The sequence below is a fragment of the Amblyomma americanum genome, chromosome 4 (genome assembly GCF_052857255.1).
Source record: "Amblyomma americanum isolate KBUSLIRL-KWMA chromosome 4, ASM5285725v1, whole genome shotgun sequence".
NCBI classification, from domain to species: domain Eukaryota; kingdom Metazoa; phylum Arthropoda; class Arachnida; order Ixodida; family Ixodidae; genus Amblyomma; species Amblyomma americanum.
In genome coordinates, this window is record NC_135500.1 from 117,047,591 (window position 1) to 117,067,552 (window position 19,962).

The 19,962-nt window shown below is 45.3% G+C and overlaps 2 pseudogenes; both read right to left on the reverse strand.

Annotated features, from left to right (window-relative positions):
- The window catches only part of LOC144129780 (uncharacterized), a 43,981-nt pseudogene extending 29,465 nt beyond the window's left edge, over positions 1 to 14,516 (reverse strand).
- A 516-nt stretch (positions 14,517 to 15,032) lies between these two features.
- Positions 15,033 to 16,257, reverse strand: LOC144129781 (uncharacterized; annotated as a pseudogene).
- Positions 16,258 to 19,962: the final 3,705 nt, after the last annotated feature.

The window sequence follows — 19,962 nt, forward strand, 5'->3', positions numbered from 1 at the left end:
GACCTTCGAACCGCTCCCTCTGTTTGCCTACCCGTCGCCTTTCCTCGAACGTCTCCACGAATCCGGCAATCTCATCGGCCGTAAGCCAGTTCCGATTCTCATTCTGCATGACATATGTGCTCACTTTGTCTGGCAGCACTTGCTTGAAACGATCGGCTATCATTAAATCTTTCAGACCCTCCAGATTTCCTACCTCTCGGCTATTCACATAGTACATGAACATTGTCTCGAGCTTGATCGCTACTGATGCCACGGGTAACCTTGCCCTTTACGTACCGCCATGAACAACCGCTTGTACTGATTCGGAGTCATTCTGTGCTCTTTTAGGACTGTTTCTTTAAGCTCTTCGTATGGCATTACCCTTCCGTCGGATTTGCTAGCCCTAAATGCCCTCATTTTCTCATTCAGAAATGGCAATAGGATAGCCCCGCAACTTTCTTTAGGAATCTCAGGAGTCTATCATCGTGTCTACGCTTTTGAACCATGCGGGCACTAATGGGTCCTTTTCTGGCATTGGAGCCAGCACCGCTTTCAGTTCTTTTGCGTAATCGCCCAGCTTTGGACATGACCGCTGTGTATGCTGCGCCTCACTTTGCAGTGGAAGTTACCTTTGCATCAATTTTATTTTTCCAGCTCAATTTTGAGCCTCAATTTTTCAATTTAGAACATTTGAACCTTATGCTCTTTTTCTATCAGCAAACCTTGAGTCACATTTCCTAGTGCCTGCTCTGACGTCAGCACCGGCTCTGATAACACGATTTTCTCAACAGGCTCTAGACCATTCCCCCCTGCGGCATCGATCCCTGCATCAGTCATTTCAGCTCTTCACTATAGCGTACTACTAACTACACAGACGTGGCAATTTCGGAGAAAGCAGAAAAGTGTCCTACCTCTTTCGATGCGCCGACGACCGCAGCGCTGTCAATCTCAGCGTGATGACAGCGGGCTCCCGGGAAGGTAGACGCCCACGAGTTGATCCTGGTCCCTCAGCAGCTCACCGCTTCGGGCCTCGCTTCACTTGGTGGCCTGGTTACTTTACAGCAGCTCGCTGATTCGAACCCTTTCGAGGTGGACACCTGGTTCTTTTCAGCAGGTCGCTGACTCGAACCCTCGATGGCTTGTCGTTGCCCGGCTCCTTCAGCTCCTCGCAGACTTGAGCCTCCGACGTCGTCTTGAAGTCGACTCGTGATCCTGAAGCTCTCGACGTCAGACTTCCGACGCAGCCTCACGTTTTCTCCTTTAGGACAAACAGCTCTTTAGCTTGTCCACCGACTTGTTCTTGGCACCTTCCGTCCAATGCGTCGAATAGAAAGACATTGCGGTCCTGTCTCGACTGCGCTAATTCAGTTTCCCCCTTCAGGTGGTGACGAGAGGAAACACCTTGTTGATGATGAAATCGGGGTTTCTTGATGACCCGGTGGTTCTAGTTCGCAAACAATCACGTTACTAGAAGAAAGGACAAGGTTAACTATTTATTTACAACATAAAAAAACAAGAACAATCAATGCAAGGAGAAAACTATTTACAATATGACTAAACCGTTAATCAGACGAATTCAGCCCTCGTTCAAACCAGAGCGCTTGTTTTTAAACCCTCCGTCTCCGCCCTTAGCGGTGTTGTGATCGTTGGGTTGGGACGACCTCATCAGCGGTAGATGTGGCCGTGACGAATCCACAGGTGGAGGCGTGGAGGCACTGTCGTTCTCGGAAGATAATTTGCCAGCCCTTTGTCCTGAAAATCTTTTGCTGAAGTCAATTTGCCGGACCCTCCCTTTGTCGTCCTAATTGCCTCGTTCGGGCTTATTGCGGGCCTGTGGTGCGTGAACACTTCGTGGACGCTTTCGGGCCAAACCCACCTTCCCAGAACTGCAGCTGGGCGCGCTGGAACCGGCTGCTACCGAGCAGCTGATTGGAAGAGGAGGACCTGGGTGTCCCGGCTGCGAGGAGGATACCCGGCTCGTCTACTAAAACCCGAGAAGAGCGAAGTGCAGGTTGTGTTGTGGCCGCTCCGCCGGTCGGTCTGCGACTTTGTTTTTACGCTACCATCACCATGTAAATAGTGTACATAAAGTTTTCCCTTTTGTTCACCTTCAATCCGCCTCCGGACCGCTTCGTTCCTATTCTGCCGGAAAACACTTGCAGAGCGACGGCACGCTACCCGATCCACGACAGCGGAGACAGCAGCCAATAAGATTACAAGCGACTCACCTCACCAATCAGTGGTTAGGGAAAGAAAAATAAGGTTTCCGCAAACTAATCACAGATTGGGGAAAGAGTACTGATTAAACATTTAGGAAAGGAGAGGTTGAAATCAGATACACAAACAGCACAAACGCGACAACCCTTTCCCACAGTACCCACGCCACACCCATCACTACTTTCCTAACATTGTCATTTGTTTTCTCTTTCGCACACGTGACAAACATATGGTGACGAGACGATCACTCAAGCTGTTTCCAGAACATTGAAAGAGAAGACAGCCGTTACGGGAATAAAGGGTTTCATGGTCGCTCGGCTCCTCCCCAGCAGTATCTCCTTCATTCCCGAAGCCTCGGCAACCCCTTGGCAACGCACACATGTTAACAGCTGTATCTGGTTAGGGCTCTTCCTCGCGGGTTAAGCCCGTGAAGGCGCGGAGTAGAAGGACGTCCGCCGCAAGCAGGAGAGGCTGGGACGGGATGGGTCCCTTTGTTGGCGACTTCCGAGCGGCCTTCCTTGCAAACACAAGACCAAGTGCAAACAGAGTTCGTTTATCCCGTTTCAAGATTTCGATGGTGTCGAATCGGTTTTAGATTTTCCCTGATTTCCTCACGAACCTTCCTTCCTCGCACTCTCTGCTGAGAAACATATATGTGCAGAAGAAAATGTTAATATGCGATATATACGTTCACTTGAAAGCAAATCGCAGACCAACCCTACCTCATCCAGAGTGCATTTCCGTGTCGCTTCTAAGCATTATGTTTAAAAGCTGCGTAAATATGCACTCGTGGTGCCACTACCTTATTGTCTTCAGTTACCCGATGTGCGAGCGTTCTTAGTCTACCGCTACACTTTCTGACGACTTTCTTAATATTTTCGTTCAGAAGACTTGTCCAGGAGTCATCAGGGCAGAATGAATGAAGATATTTAATGCCGGCCCTGCGTCACACGCTTGTACTGCCACGATCACCGTCTGTCTCTTCAATGTCACGACGGATAATAAATTGTCTTCGTCATAAAACCTCCTTCCATCATATTCTCTCTTCGCCGATCTATCACCGATCTGACGCAATGCGGAGATGAGTTCGATCCGCTAGCATTGCAGACGAGCGGCAGCCGTCTACCTCATTGCCTTGATTAGCTTTCGCTCGTACTGCCCTCAGCAAAGAGCTGAAAGAAGGGCACAGAATAGCAGATGAAAAACTAAGCAGTTAAAAAGATGGCTGAAGCATAGACTGACCTTCTGAAGTGTATTCCTCTCTGAGCACCGCGACAGCATTTGCCAAACTTATATTTCGCCCGGAGCAAATACTAGATATTTACCCCAAAAGAACTGGACGCATAGAAGTGGAGAGATAACGCGAGCGGTCTTTCTGTCTGTCCTCTTCTGTACGTCCCGTTTTTAGCTCTATCACTGCAGTCATTGAGACACGAAATAGAGCAACTTGATGCACTAACAATATTACCCAGCATTCATCGGAGAAAGTTGTTTTTTATTTTATCATTTGCAACCAGCGACGACAAGCGCACTGGAAATCTGAGCTGTGGTGTTATTTCTGAGATCTTGAGGGTGATAACGCGAGCAAATGCCAATGCAGGACAGCTTCAGTGCTCACCGCCATATGGTACCGCGCCGGGACCTCCTCCTCTGGCTATGGATTTTGCGAGTTGATCGCGTGGGAGGATTTGTGTAGAAGTTCTGTGTGCAAGTTTCGTGCCATGCATGGACACGTTTTGAATTCCTTGAGCGTAGTGAAGTGAAGCTGAAGCACTTTTCGAAAAAATTGAGTTCCCTGCGGCAATTTATAGTTTTAGTCCACTGAAAATGAATATCTCATTCAAAAAGGGCGGAAATAAACGCAAAAAGCTGTTTCTTGGAAGAAAACGGGCAACAGCGCCTCAGGGCGCCGAGCGAACGCCGCGAACGCCCGCGATTGACCGGGGCCGTCATGACGTCATCTACGTGGATCTCCTGCCAGCACCGACTGTGTTGCTGCGTAGCCCGTTGCTTCAGCTGGCTTGAGAAGTGTGTTTTGCAAATTATGAATGATTCAAGATGCGTTGAGCAGTTTACTCTCTCACCAAACACGTTCTAGCCATCATCCTGTCAAGAAAACGGCGGAACCAACGACGCCGCGGAGTGCGCCGGCAGCGGAAGTGAAGTCGCGACATTTTCACGAGTTGGAAATCTCAACTGGTACTTATGTTTTGCGTGCGTGCGTACATAGCGTTTGCGTAGGTGCGTTTGCAGGTGGGAATAAAAAGAAAATGGCGTCAAAACGTTGTGTACTCGCTGCTGCATAAAAGCCGGACCACAACTCGTAACACGTGTAAATATGATCAAATTGAAATCGCTTGCTTGCTTACGCGAGTCTTGGGAGGTAAAGCATTTCGTTGTTCATTTATTTATAGTGAAGCGCCTAATTACACCCGAAGGTCTTTGAGAACTACAAAAGAATGCCAAACTGGATGAGTTGGAGCCGGTTCACTGCTGTACTGCAGCGCGAAGGGACGAGACAATACAGGAAGCTCTCGCGTGCGCTATTCCTTCTGTCGTATGTTCGCGCTACGGTTCAACCACAAATCTTCTGCACTTAACCCCGTACATTTTTTTTTCGCATGCTGAACACGCTTTTTCCGAACAATAATTATGGCTGCGTTTCGGAGATCACAGTGCTGCTTGTAAAACTAGTGTGCTGTGAGATATAGTTGCTCCAGTTGCACATCGAGGTAACCAGTACAAGTAAAATATATGCGTACCGCGACTCGGCGACTTTGCCGTTCTGACTCGAAAAAAAATTGCATGAATTCTGACGCCATTGTCGATCGTCAGCCATGAAGAAGCGTTCATGAATACAAATGTTTGCATTGCTTTGATATACTAGGTTGATATAATCGGCTTTTGTTCATTTAGGTGCAGCTGCATGTGCTGTGCGCTATGAAGGATGAAAAGCATTGCTTGTGCTGCCAGGAAGTGCAAGAAATCAGGAAGAACCAGAAAGGCACACAGTGCGTAACGAGCTCAAAAGAGTTCAAGACTGTGTGCCTCAGTAATGCAGTGCTGGAAGTGAGTTTAGATCAGCATGGTTGTAAACCAGTTGGAAAAGGCAAAAAATTTACGAACAGGTAAGAAAATGATACAACGAAAAGACAAATATTGATGCAATAACATATTCTGTGCAGGCAGTTTCGTCATGCTGCGTACCACCAGATTGTCTGGTTAATGTGGAAGAGGCTGGGGGAGAACAACCGATGGATTCTGCCAAGGAGTGTGCTGAGCTGAGTTCGAATGAAGTATCCGGCAAAAAATGCTATATATACAGGCTTCAAGCATTTCTGGGATTCCATTTAGGTAAGTGCAGAAACGTGGTTACGCATGTATTCAGCACAGAATGCATTAGTGGCTCAATTACAACTTTAAACAACTCTCGGTTTTGGCACACGCTTGTATTGAAATTTGTTTTCATTCAGTTGGCATTCATTACATTACGGCTTTACTTAACGCATAAACGTCGTGCAACAAGTTCACCGTAGAAACCTGAAATTTTTGTCAGTTGCACTTTGCAAGATGAGCAGGGTTTTTTTTGTAGGTTGCTTATGTCTTATTCTATGAAGGACATGTGGACTAATACTCTTATCTTGTACTAACAGCTTACACATTTTTGCTTTCAATGGAATGAAGATAAATAGGAAAATATGTCAGTATGCACCGCGAAACTCTATAGGCAGATTGTACAATAGAAGTGCAGCTCATAAAAAACTGGATTTTAATGATGTCTCTATTTTGCAACACATACCTGAAGGTGCCCTAAAATTAGTATTTTCCAGAAGTAAATAAATGAAGACAGCAACATAAGGACGCAAACACTGAAGTTCAGCATAATATTTGCCGGAAGCTCAGCAGAGGAACGTGCGGCACACGGAAATTTTTTTTTTTATTGCCCAGTGCTAACTCAGTGTTGCCGCTGAAGGCAGCATTCTGAGAGGCGTTGGTTGGAACACACATGAAGTTTATTGTGACATTCGAATGGCATGGCTGCTAGAGTGCGTCTGCTTAATGCATTCCTCACACGCTCTGATTCTTCATGCTTGTTGACGACAGCATCCATACGGATCGTGCACACAAGATCCAGGACTCGTACGACAATACGCACTGATAGGCGGACTTATTTCCTGCTCTCAACAAAGGAGGAGCCTATATTACTTATATAATCGTGTTTTTGTTTGCTTTACGGCATCTTCATTTGATGCCTTGAAAACTGACTGCTCAGCGGTGGTGGGGTATGCATGAGTGCAGTCTTCTTGGCCTCTGATGTCCTGCTTTCCTCCACGACGACCATGTTCAAGAGTGTCTGTCGTACCCTGAAAGAAATTTGAGAATTACATGAAGCAGTGCTGCTTTTATAACAAGTACGACCATTTGCACGTACTGTGTGTTAGTTGTTCCTTCAAAGGACAAGCAGTTGCTTGTCCTCCCGTGGCTTTTGGGTATTTCAAGTTCCAATGGGCTGCACCGTCTAGTCGGCAGACTTGGCTTCGTGCACTGTTCTCATTGTAATGCATGACGGCCAATTGGGTTCTGAAACAATCCTCCCTGATTTACAGTACATTAAAAACCAATACGTATGACAATGCTTGTCTCTTGCTCAGGTCATATATTACGGTCTGTACACTATCACCCCATAAGGTAACAATGTTTGTACAGTGTAGCAAACTATGGACATGAATGGAGTAGGAATTCTTGTGCATAGCTAGTGGCCACGACAAGTGGTTTGGTGTTTGAGAAACACTGTTATTCTAATAAGGATGTTAACATTTCGGTTATTTTTCAAAATTTTGACAAATTTTGGTGAATGTTTTTTTTTAAATACAGTTATCTTTTTTTTATTAGATCAAATAGAATTTCTTCTTTTTCCGTGGCATAATACAATACTCCAGCATGTTCACAAGTGGTTTGGAGTATATCTTGACCTATTGTTAAGCACGCACAGTCCATTCTGGTGCATTTAAAGGTACGGTTCTAGTCTCGCAACAAAAACAAAATAGGGCGCTGTCATTTTGAAATGCAAGCGGTTGTATATTTCTAAAAACCTGGTTGTTTAAACACTGTTTAGGTATGAATCTTGGCTAAAGAAATGGCTAAGAAATCATGCGGTTTCTGTGTTCCTTACAGTGGTGAAACTGCTGCTGACTCTCAGGCGTAGCCAAAACATATTTTCTTATCCACAGTCATGCATGCCTTCACGTCAGTGTGTGTACATGGATTTATGTAAACGCACAAGCAATGTAAACAGTCATTGAGATGTTGGGGCTTACCTTGCCCTCATACCAAAGTATGAGTACTGGTAGTTCTTTCGGGCAAAATGCAATAAAAGGCTATGAAACGTTCCAAGACAGTTGATCTGGTGCATAGTTAATAGCATTGGCATGTCTGCCAATAGGGACCTGTGAGGTAGCTATGTTATTTAGCTTTTCGAATGCATTCGATTCTAAAAAAAAAGGAGACAGAGTGAAACAATTCAAAGTTGAGTAAGGAAATTGTGTACTCTTAGTGAATTCGCACTGGGCAGACAAGTCTCACTTTGATCAAACAGTGAAGACTCGAAGGAAGATTGGAAAGGTTCTGCCTGAATTTCTGTTCTTGGCAAACAACTGCGTGTGAATAGAGCACGGATGGTACACTGGCATGATTTGATGGCATAGAAAGAGTGAAAAAACACACGTATGAAAAACATAACAGCATTATGTGAAAAATGCTGGGCTATTTATGTTAACGATCCTGTTTGAATCAGGGCTGTCACATACTGGTCAGAATAAATCAGTTCAACACTACAATTTCTGCTCAGACAGAAATAAGACTTTACATAAAGATTAATGAATTGAGCTAAGAACGTTTACGCTATCTGAGCAAACAGCAACACAGAACGAGTGAGTGGTTTTACAAACATTTCCTGGATTATTACATTTCACAAAAGGTTGAAATACTCAAACTTTGTTATCTTTTGATGAGATATGTCAGCTCACATTAAGGAACTCCAGGTGATCTCCACTATGGCCTTTCTCACGAATTGAGTTATTTAAAAACGTTACAACCCACAATTAACACTGTAAATATTTTCTTCGATGGACGAAATATTGAACGCGAATGAAACACGTGTACACGTTTTCATTTTACGTCGTGTATTTTTGCACATAATGAATATTACCACCTTTCCCAGCTTTAGATTCTAGCAAAGTGTTCAAGCAGAGTATTTCATTGCTTTTCAACGTGTTAAATTTTCCTCTATTTTTTATGCTAGGCCTCTACTTACCCTTTTTGAGCCACATCCGGTACTCAGGCTTGTCATGGAGGCAGGCTGGAAACAGTGCATCAATGTGCGCATGCACATCCCTAATGTGGTTGAGAAGCGATAATCATTTCGGAACGATGTGGTCACTGTGCCCGTGCCTGGATGCAGCTGACCAGTATAGATGGTTCAGAATGGACTTACCCCAAAGCTGCAGGTCCTTGCAATCACGCCTCTTGGATATGGCAGTCACTTTCTTGAAGACACTTAAAAGCATAATGCAAGAGCTGATAATCAGCGTTCACATTTTATTACAAAGCGCATTGAACAGAAAACATTGCACATTATTATATTTTCACCACAAAATGTGTTTCTTCAAAGTGCCTTTTGCAACATGCCAAACGTCAAACTTGTGCTCTATGCTTTCTCTTTCTCTTCGCATGTGCGCCTTGATCTGAACATGTCGGTCTGTCACAAGAGATTTCACTGGGATTCGTTGGTTTTCAACAAATTGCAGGCCAAGATTGAGGCCTTCTAGTTCCATCTAGCAACTGCCTTCGACTTCATTGACTCCAATATATGACATATAATTTTTTTTCTCATTATAGAAAATGGCAATATAGAGCAGAAACAAAAGTAGTCATAACTTCTGCAGCTGATGGCATTCAGCAGTATAGAGTTGCGAGGCCTTCCCAGAATGCTAAAGTGAAAATTAAAGCAAACCTAGACAAGCTCGAAGTGCAGCAGTTTGTTGTTTTCGACGTCCAACAAAGAATATGTGCCAAATTTAGCGCTGAAGCCAGGTGAATCGGCTCACCCATCCACGGCAAAGGCGACTTCTTTGCCCCTGGCATTCTCCAACAACTGCTGTTGCTGCTGCCTCCAAACCTTCCAAACCTTCCAAAGATTTTTGAAAGCAGTGAGCATTTGCCATGAAATCTTCCATATGCATAAATTTGTGAAAACAATTGCTTACTCTGTTCATTGCAGGCCAAACATGATTCCGCTGAATGTGGAAGAATTTTCTGTCGGTGACTACTTCAACACCAATTAACGACAACATTCTCAAAGGTGCAGTGGGGTTATTGCCCAAAAATAAAAGGGCAGCACGAATTTTCAAGTTTAATACTGGCTGTTGTCTCACAACATCCTAATTTTTCCAGCCCAGTTAGTGCCCCGAAGGGCACCAAGCATGTATTTTAATCAGCGTTCCATAACAGCGAATGCTGCATGTGCAAGGTGCAAGGCACATGTGTCACATTTCAAACAATACTTTCAGATGCTTTTTTTGAACTCAAACTATTGCTCTTTCAGAATTTCCTATGGCCGACTGCTGTTACGAATATAGGTGCCCATAACGTTTGTCAGGCCTGAACAAAAAAAGCAGGATTTTTGTAGTTGAACCTTTTGAAGCAGTGGCATGGAGTTTATACTATTTGTGCCATCCCATAAGCTGCATAAAATGGAACCTCAAGCTAAAAGGTATGAATCAGTAGGAATAGCAAAACATACTCTTGCCAGGAGTCACTGTCAGGCCTATAGTCGTCGTGATATTCGGGCTCGGGCTCACGATCAGTAAGGCTGTCATCCTTTTCGTATGGCTCTACCATAAAATTCACCTTAGTTGATGCATCAACCAGTAAGCTCCCAACTGGACACCTTAAAAGAAGAAAACATGTATTTAACTAAATATTTTAGAGCTCAGTGCCATAATTTTCATTAGGAATAAAGAAGAGATTCATTTGCTTTAAAATATTTTGAAGCTCACAACTACAACTAAAACATTACGGTGAACAGTCCATATGTGCTCGATATGATCACATGTACAAAAACATAAGATTATCCCACAGACTGAAACACCTTGAGGCTTTGTGTGCGTTTTTCGTGATGTTTTCGGTGCTTTCACATTTGCTTGCAATCCTCTGCACAGTGTTTGTGGCCGCACCACAACTTGGAAGCTTTGATCAGCAGTGTCAGGAACATTATTTGCGACATCATCTGCCTCTTCCACTCTTTCTGCTACAAGCGCTTCGCTTGGTGATGGTGGTAGTGTTGCGGCAGCCTCTTGAGGAGCTATGTTCTCGAGCATCTCTACAAGGTCCTGGAAGAGCATGAAATGCGGACAACACAAATGTATGTTTATTATGAACAGACACGCATGCATCAAAATGCATGAAAACCACAGACAAAAGCTTTTCTTTCTTCAGTATTGGTGACCTCATTGTCTTACACCACGTCCAAAAAATAGGAGCCTCGCTGAATTTACTGTACTCAGACATGCCCTTTTGTGCACTCTGCTCTTTTGCATCATGAAGGATGCAACACTATTTTCAAAAGAAGTTCCAACACTATGTTCAAAAGAAGTGAAATTTATACCGGTTGAACAGAACCAGCTAGAATTGCTCGAATACAAGCACACAGAAAACTACTCCCATTGCACCGATGTGGTGCGATTTAAAGTACTGGAACATGAACATTTCAATAGATATATGGTCAGAGGGTGAATCAAAAACTCCGACGAAAGGTGCCGGTTCTACGCTGCACAGCCCAAACCTTTTCGTAATAGTGTGCTGCTAGCACGCATTCCAAATAAAAAAAAATCGGTGGACTCCTAAGCTCCAAAAGTGGAACGCGACAGCGTGTTGCAGCGTTACCAAGGAGACCACTGAAAGCCATCACCCGTTCGGCGCGACGCCTTACCCGGTGGACAATTTAAGGAAAGGAAATGACGCCTGTCTCACATATCTCGGTGGACACCCGAAAGTAATAGAGAGTTTTAGCTGAGCGGGTTTGTGCGCCCGCTCCGCTCAGCGAGCTAGCGTTAGCGCTGCTGCGCATGGGCGAAACGCTCAGGCAGGAGCGCGCGAGCCGAACGGCTCCTCGGCCCCGCTCCCGCGCGAGCCGGAGCGGCGCGGAGAGCGGGCCTTGCGAAACAAAGCCTTCTGGGCTCGCTCTAGCCGAACCAAACGTACACATTCAACATGGCGTCCGCCAGCGCGAGTGCTCCAGACTCATGTGTAACCTCTTTCGCAGAACTTACGGGCCCCGTTTCGAATCGAAAAAATCGAAGGAGGTTTAGAATGAGTGAGGATATGTGCCTCTTGCGGGAGGTGGTGTCGGTAATGCCGTTTGAAAACCCGCTGAGGTCGCACAGGGTTCTGTAGAACTCAGCGGCTGCCCTGTAAAGCAAGCTCACAATCCGCGCCATGCGGGACAGAGTCGACCTGCTCATTGGATACTTCAGGCAGCAAGACCGAGCAAACCTACGAAAGTAAGTGGTCTTGATTTAATCTTGATTGGTTTTGAGGTATAACCAGAGTCCCTCAATGCTTTTACTGGTCATGAAACTCCCACGAAAGTTTGATATAGGGACAACAGTGCCCGCTAGGGGCGCCCTCGTCATACGGGGGGCATCGGAGGGAATCCGGGGCTGGCGCTCTGCGGCCTACGACGGAACCCAAAAATGCGAATACCATCTCTGGAGTGATACTACTGTGAGAAGGATGTGTGCCCGGGCAGATGAAGGCACAGACAGAAATAAAACTGTTTATCAGAGCACTGGGGCCGGCGAACCCGGTAACACTCAGCAAACTCGCACGCAACCGACTGCGCAGCAAGCCAGCGGGAATCGCTCGCGAAATGCGAGTCCCTATTTCAAAACCAAATAGGACAGGCGCCAGCATGGTTTATGCTGGCTAGTATTTAAGAGACAGAGATGATCACCTGCGGTCCGATGGAGCGGGGCTGGCGCGTCCGTTCGTCGTTCAAGGTACGAGGCGCAGCGCGCATGCACGCACCGGCAACGAGCGCTGCCGCCCTGGCTGTGCCTGGTCGCGTGGAAACAGGTATATGTCTGGTGGCAGTGCTCGCGCTACTTGAAAGAAATTTGGGTAAACGATGATTAAGGGGTCATAATATTAAATCTAGCTTTAGAACTAGAATTTCGATGGTAATGATACCATATTATTTATGCTATGCACATACAATGTTGATAAAACATGTTTTTTCCTAAAGCATTTAATGCAAATTTCAGTAGCCGATCCACGGCACTTTAAATACTCGGACCGGCCTAATGCCTCCCATAAAGCGCAATGGTTACGAACTCGCGACCACGCCTCGCTATTTCCTACATAGACGCTTAATTGTAAACTTTTCATTTTTCTTTTATTTAATTTATTTTCTTCTTAACTACAATCAGTATGAATGAATCAGTGACGCAAATTCTGGAATAAGCAATTAAGACCGGGTGCTGTTTCATATGGATTTCTTGCTTTTTGTTGTTTTTTAACTACAAACGCCTTCATTCCACATCTGCCTTTAAGGTTGCTTATACAGTACTTTGTAGTTTTCATTCTGCTTTTATTCTGGTTTTTATGGCAACTGATATTGATAATTTATCAATACAATCAAGTAATTCTTCTTCATGGCCGAGACCATCATTAATAAGGTAAACTAAGTCGGAACCGTTTCCAGCATCAAAGATGAAGAAAGTGGAGACAATAGTTTTATTCATGACAATAGGACAACTTCTAAAGCAGAAAATCACACCAATCTTTTTATTTTGCAGAGGCATGACAGAGCTAAATAACTCGGAACCGTTTAACAACGTTTAACACAACTTCTTCCCTCCACTTGCTGGACAAGACCGGCGCGATGATTCCCTGGACTTCTTTTTTCTCTGGTGAAGAAATGCAGCCGGCATCTCAGAAAGAAATGAACAACTTCTGCTGTGGTTTCCACAAAATGTGATGGACAGCCGACGCTAGCAGAGGGAATTCTATTGTCATGCAATATGCTTTCAATAATATTCATGTAGAGATTAGGGCATGCAATTTCCTGTACAGTGAACTCCTCCACATAGCCTTCTACTACTTTTAAAAGGCCAAGCAAGCGGTCTGAAGGCACCTGTAACTAGCCTTTTGATCTTATTGCTGTCAAATAATTTGGCTTCCGAGGTGAATTTTTTAAGGTTTGGACACAGCACGAGCAAGCCATCGTTGCAAACATCTTGACCACGTAGCCAGCAAGATTATCTAGAATGCTCTCCTTGGTTGACATGGGCTGCATTGTGCAACTGTTGCCTTCCATAACAGTCAGCAGGCTCTAAAAGAATATCATCGAAGAGCACAGCCAGTGCGTCGACCTGAAAAATACAAAACTTGCAGTATTGTTGCTTATATGCAATGAAAAATTGCATACAAGCTTGTCACGAAACAAAATTCGTAACTTACATGAGTTGCAGAAGGCACTTTTTTGCAGTCAATATCTTGCAACTTGAGGAGCAACTTTGATGCTTCACCTTCGACTGACGCTCTCTTCGGAGGCCGTACCAAGTTGTTGACACTCAGCGTAGGATAGATAAACAAGAACTGCTGGACAGTTGGTTGACCTCCATCTCCGGCCACATGGGTAGCTATGCCAAAAACTTGCTAGAAAAAGAGGACATAAACATGCATTCACTCGTCGCAAGACACTTTATAATCATCAAATATCTAATATATATAAGAATGTGGAAGCGAGCACTACAGGCAATTTAAATTGGCATTACGTTTTCTGCCAGGCAGACCTTTCTGGCTTACCTTTAAGGGGTCCTGTCCAATATTTTCTACAAGAACGTAATGGAAGCCAGAAGTGAGGAGACATTCTATAAGGGACACGGTGCCATGCAGTGTTATTCTGAGAGCCGCACAAGTTGGCTTGCTGAGGAAGGAAATTTATCGCTGTTTTGGCAAAGATTTGATATAAGCAGACCAACCATCGAGCCATGCAATGTTGCCTTTGAGAGTCTGAAAACAAAAAGTTTTTTTCTTTCCAAAATGCACAAATCTTTTCTAAATGTAGCCTATTACTAATAGCAAAGAACCCTAACTATACTACTCAATGCAATATGTCCAGTTTCTTTGAACAGAACCTGCTCTGTGCGTTTAGTGTTCAGGCAGTCAAATAAATTTTTCATGCGCCTTGTGAAATCAGCAGTTTCGGTGGATCCATGAAGGTTCCTGCAGTTCTCTAGTTTGCTGTATAATTCCATGGCTGAAGCTGCACTTTCACTCAGAAACTGAAAAGTAAGAAATATGCTATAAGGCTCATTAACCAAAAATGAAAGCATGCAGTAAGCATGCCTGCCCTGCAAGCTTCACGTTCATTTTCTGAATTGGATTTGGAAATATATGAGCTTTTGTGAGCTTTGGGACAGCACGTAGCCCAGTCTGCTGCTCCTCATATTCCAGCAAGGCCGAGTAGTAAAAATGAGACTTCTTTGTCACCAGGCAGCTGTTCAAAAAAAGAAGGTAAATGCATCAATAAACAATTAGCCTTTTTTTTCAATGCCTATAAGAGCTTACCAAAATTTTTTAAACTTTCACCAGATTTTTCCGTATGCACTTAAATCTGTGTGGCTGATCAATCACAGCATAAATGGTACTCCCGGGATCACATGGATGTTGAAAAGAGGTATGCAGTCCATTCATTTCTCCACTGACACCTAAAGAAAATTTCCATGGTATGTGTGACATACAATTCGCAAATTTAATACCACTAATACGTGCTATACAGGAAAATATTTACCTAGTAACTTCTAAGCTGACCTATTAGATGCGGAATTGTCACAATTGACTGCATCTGTAACGACTCCAGTGTTACAAAGGTGAACAATAGACTCCAACAAGAGTTTTGCAAGGACTGTGCCTGAAGCAGCACCAGACGCACAGAACACTCCTACGGTCTGTGACCAACCGCCCAGGAATGGCCGTAACAGAAACACCAAAACGTGATTGCCATCCTTCAAGTGATCAGATTCCCTGGTGTATTCACCGAAATCAACTTTACCCAGAAGCCTCATGTCACTTTCTCGTAGGTGAACACTCTTCCTCACGCTCATTTCATCAAACATCAAAACTCATGAAAGTGAAGAAAATATACAGAGTGAAGCGTCAGGAAATGCAAAATAGTCACCGTTTTAAACCTTAACTAATAAAAGCACACCTCGACGTTCCCTTTCAGGCAGACCTTGGAGCTTTTCCCTCAAAATATGAAACAAATTCTTGTCAAGTCCAAACTCTGCTTCTAGATTCTTCAAATAACTGTACAACGTGCGAGGATGTGGCAGGGGAAGAAACCCATTTTCATGAAGAAATGTGTACACCGATATCGATTTTATCTTCAGCAGCATGCAGTCATGAAGCCATTCCTTCTTGTACCTGTTGGCAAAGATTTTTTTTCGTAGCGAAGCAGGAAAAATGCGCAAATCTCAATAAATAAAACGCTGAGCAATGTGCATATCTATTTGAAGCTTACCGCACTGCATTCGGCGACTTCACGTTCACTTTCATTAAACGCTGATCAAAAATTAACTTTTCACGCTTTGACAGCTTGCCCAAATTTTGTTCAGTTTTTCAGTGTTTAGCCTCTTGAGGTGTCACCCTGGCGAGCTTCAGTTGGCAGCGCTGAAGTCGTTGCTCCAAGCAACGGATATGTGCCTTCAATTTTTTAAGCTGCGAGAAGTTTCATAATGCTCCCTCCATTTGACAGGCAGCATCTGCACGTCCGCTTCCGTTCACCTCAGTGCCTATACGTAAAAGAAAGAAGTGAAAATTTCGCTCATAGATAACTCGTGCGCCGTACATGCAATCAGCGCGCAAGCAACAAGGCACACGCATGTCTACTTTCATTACCTGCGCCAGTCTCCGTTGCATATCCCCCGTCGAACTCGAGCGCATCGTCGCTGCAGCGCCCGAGCTCTCCAGATCAGCTGACGGTTCCCGGCGACGCATGGTAACCTTGGGCTGTCGAGGCGAGTGAGTTCTGAGCTTTTTCGGATTTGACAAATACGCAGGGAGGCCTTCAAAAATCCTCGCTACAGCATCCGGCGAAAGTTTTGGCACATCGCGCTGCGACGTCACAACCACGCCATCAACTACCCATTGATCTGCACGCACAATGTCACTCGCATCGAAGTGCTTTGCACAGACGCCCATATGCGGGGAGTCGAAACTGAAGCCGGAAGTTTCTTGGCGTGGTATGGCGCGTTTACATTTTTCACGCCGGTCGCTGTCGCTGGGCAGACAGAACATCGACACATTTTATTCATTTCCCCTGTACCCGGAGCGTCATCCAGGTACACAACAAGTACGCGGCATCCTGGCCTGACTTTCAGGAACACCCAGGGCACATTTTCATGAGACACAGCACAGGGAGAACCCGAAAACTGTGAGCTCACATGCCACGCTATTCCGCACCGATAGCAAGCTGCCGCCTTCGGTCGCCTCCGTGATGCCCCTCCGCTACACGCCGCGCCGCACTGCGGCCACAGATGGCAGCGCACAAAGCTCTCCCATAGCGTGACGGCGAAATTTCATGACCAGTAAAAATATTGAGGGACTCCGGTATAACTTTGTGTTGCGTGGGAGTATTCTGTTAGTTTGTCACAGATCTCCCCGAAGAACACTCGGACCGAAAGAATGGACTAAGCGACAGGTGTACACACACAGACGCACATTTAATACAGCCTACGTGACACACACACAAGCACACAAACACAAAGACTATAAATACACACGACCCGGGAACACTGCTACGAGCGTCTACTACTAGCGTCCTACTGTTAGCGGTCGGCGTTCGTGCTCAAGGTTGGTTCGATGCGGCTGCGGCGTTGTATGGATCCAGCAGCCGGCGTCGAGACGGCGTTCGACGGGCTTGGGCTGGCGTCACTGGCGGCGTCGCTGCCTGCGTCGTATAAGCTCCCTGTCCAAGCGCCCGTGGAGGTGATGCCGGTGTTGTTGGCGTTGGGGGCACCACCCGGATGGGCGGCAACATCGCTGGAGACACCCCTGGCCATAGCAGATGGTAGCGTCCTCCGTTGACTCCCCGGAACGGGCTCAGGCGCGGCAGGAAGACCACAATGCGAAGCCGTAGAACGCGAGCTCACCGGAGCAGAAGCCGGCGTCGCTCTCTTCCAGCCGATGCGTCCCTGACCCGCCGGAGCCTCCCCTTCTCTGCTGTTCCCCCTGTGCCTCGCTCTCCCTCGCCAATTTAGAGCCTCGGCGTTAGTCCACGTAAGCGTCTTCTTCTTCTCTTCTCCACCAATCATCTCTCTCCACCTCACCGAATGCTTCTCCACCAATCATCTCTCTCCACCTCCCCGAATGCTTCTTCTTCCTCTTCTTTATTCCTCGGTTAATATACGTCGTCTTCATCACACCTGTCCTTTAAAATTTAAATTAGGCTCCTTAATATATGTGACAGCGTTACTTGCCTAGGTTTCTCGCAGCCGACTTTGTCGTTTCGGCGCACGAGGTGGCTACGACGCCCGTGTATTTTGGCTTTTCCTTTGATCTGTTTGTCCTTCTCTGTTCGCTTCTATTCGCATGCGGCAATAATAGTGATCGCGTTGATTGTAGTGGACTGGTTCGTGCGCATTCCTGTTCTTAGTGCACTTACTACTACTTCTAGTATCTGACCTGCATTAACACACAACCAATCTGGCGCTTCTCGTATTTCCTTCTCAGATCTGGCACTGAAGATGACTGTAATGAGCTGCAGCAGCTTCTTCAGGAAGTGTCCGATATGGCGCGCGAACTTGCTCATACGCCGAAAATTTGGCCAATGAAGAGCAACGCATCGGTACGTGTGAAGCGCAAAGCGCTCTCAACACCGATATCGGCCGCTGCTGAGATGAGGTTGGCCCAGGGAGTAAGAGACCCTGCTTTGTCTGTTGCGGAGCCCAGCCAGACTGACGACAGTCAGATGAACGGCAAGTGTAGTCGTACTCTCTCATATTTCTACGCGAATCCTCGAGTGCGAGGCTCTGGCTGTTGAGATGTTCCTTGGCATTCAATAGGGGTTTGTAGGACTGCAATGATTATTAAGTGCATACAAACACAAGACGAATTTCAATGTGGTCTAAATGTGCTGCCTAACGGTGTATGTGTACATAATGTACCACATTTACAAACTGTGAAATACTTTTATGCCTTACTATCCCATTTTATTACCTAAGCATCTTTGCTTTTTGAATCACACATTTACTTTTGGCACTATGCTTTTTTTACAGAGTGTGGGTTAACAGCCTCAGAGCTGCTCATGACCTTGTGTGAGTCTGAGCAGCGGCCACCACTCTCCCGAGAGAGCCCGTTGTCCCCACAAAGTGATCAGCAGGACAACACAGCTGGTGAAAATGGAGCTGCTGTCTCTATGGACAGCAGTGTTGCGTCTGGCACGCGCAATACACAAGAACCCCAACAGAAGGAGCTGTGCCGGTGGGGTGGATCCACAGGTAAGACAGCTCTGCACAGTGCTCTAAAGCAGTTTGCGGGCAGTATGTTTTGGTAGTAATCAAGTAGTTCTGCATATATTAACCTTGCAGGAGGCGCTTTCGACTGTGAGAAAGCTTGTATGCTGTGTGTTGCTGTGTGGGCTGTGTGTTGTATGCTTGCAAAACCTATGTCCTACACATTAAAACACTGAAACTTTTTCTTGCATGTGTAATAATTTTCTACGTAGACGTAATTCAATTATAAATGCCCACGAAAGAGCTGCTGCTGAATTGGTTAGGCAAAATTATAATGCTCACCTTGTCAAATTCGTTTTATTTGTCGAAACATCAACAAGGAAAAGAAGTCAACACACACACATACACACCCAAAAGTAGTAGACAAAATATGAAGCACAGTTACATGTACTACCATTTGTGCATTAATTGGTGTTAAGTGAACGCCGAGATAGACTACAAGTTAGTTTTTAGCGCACAAGATGGGCACAATAAATCATCGAAAAAAGTCAGCAATTCATTACTCGAATATATAGCATTCGCTGAAAAATGAAAAGAAAGTTGTCACCTGAAATAAATACTGAAATAAGTAAGAATATTTGTAACATAAAAATTGATGTCCAAACCCTATGCATAAACATCCACACAGCACTTTGACAAAGGGTCTACACCCCTCCGTCAGAAGTATACAGGCCAAGGGGTGGTGTACAAATGTATGTATGCAGCTTATTTTGTTTTTGGTATGTTTACAGTTCCCTGTTGTACATGCATCCTTTAGTTGGAGAAGGCGAGTACATTACAAGTCACAGAGGACTTTTGAGCACTAAATTATGGTGTTTTACCGCATGCTGATGTGTTTTCAAACAACAACATTACTAAGATTTTCTTTTTGTTATCCCGGCGGGTGTCCGAGGGCTACAAGCAATGGGCTTGGAGCTCCTGGCCCACCGTGAGAACTACGAATATCAGATGAGGAGAGAAGAGCTTGCGCTATCAAGACAGCGGCTAGCTTTCGACGAGAGGAAAGTGGCTTTTGAAGAAGAGAGGCACCGCCTTGAAGTACAAAGCCGGGCAGAGGAGCACAGTCGCCTGCTTGCCACCTGCACCGGCAGGAGCAACTTTTGGAAGAAGATAGTACCTCAGGGGCTTGAATAATAAATAGCGGGGTCATGTCCATTTTGCGTGAAGTTATCAAGAGCACCTGCAATAT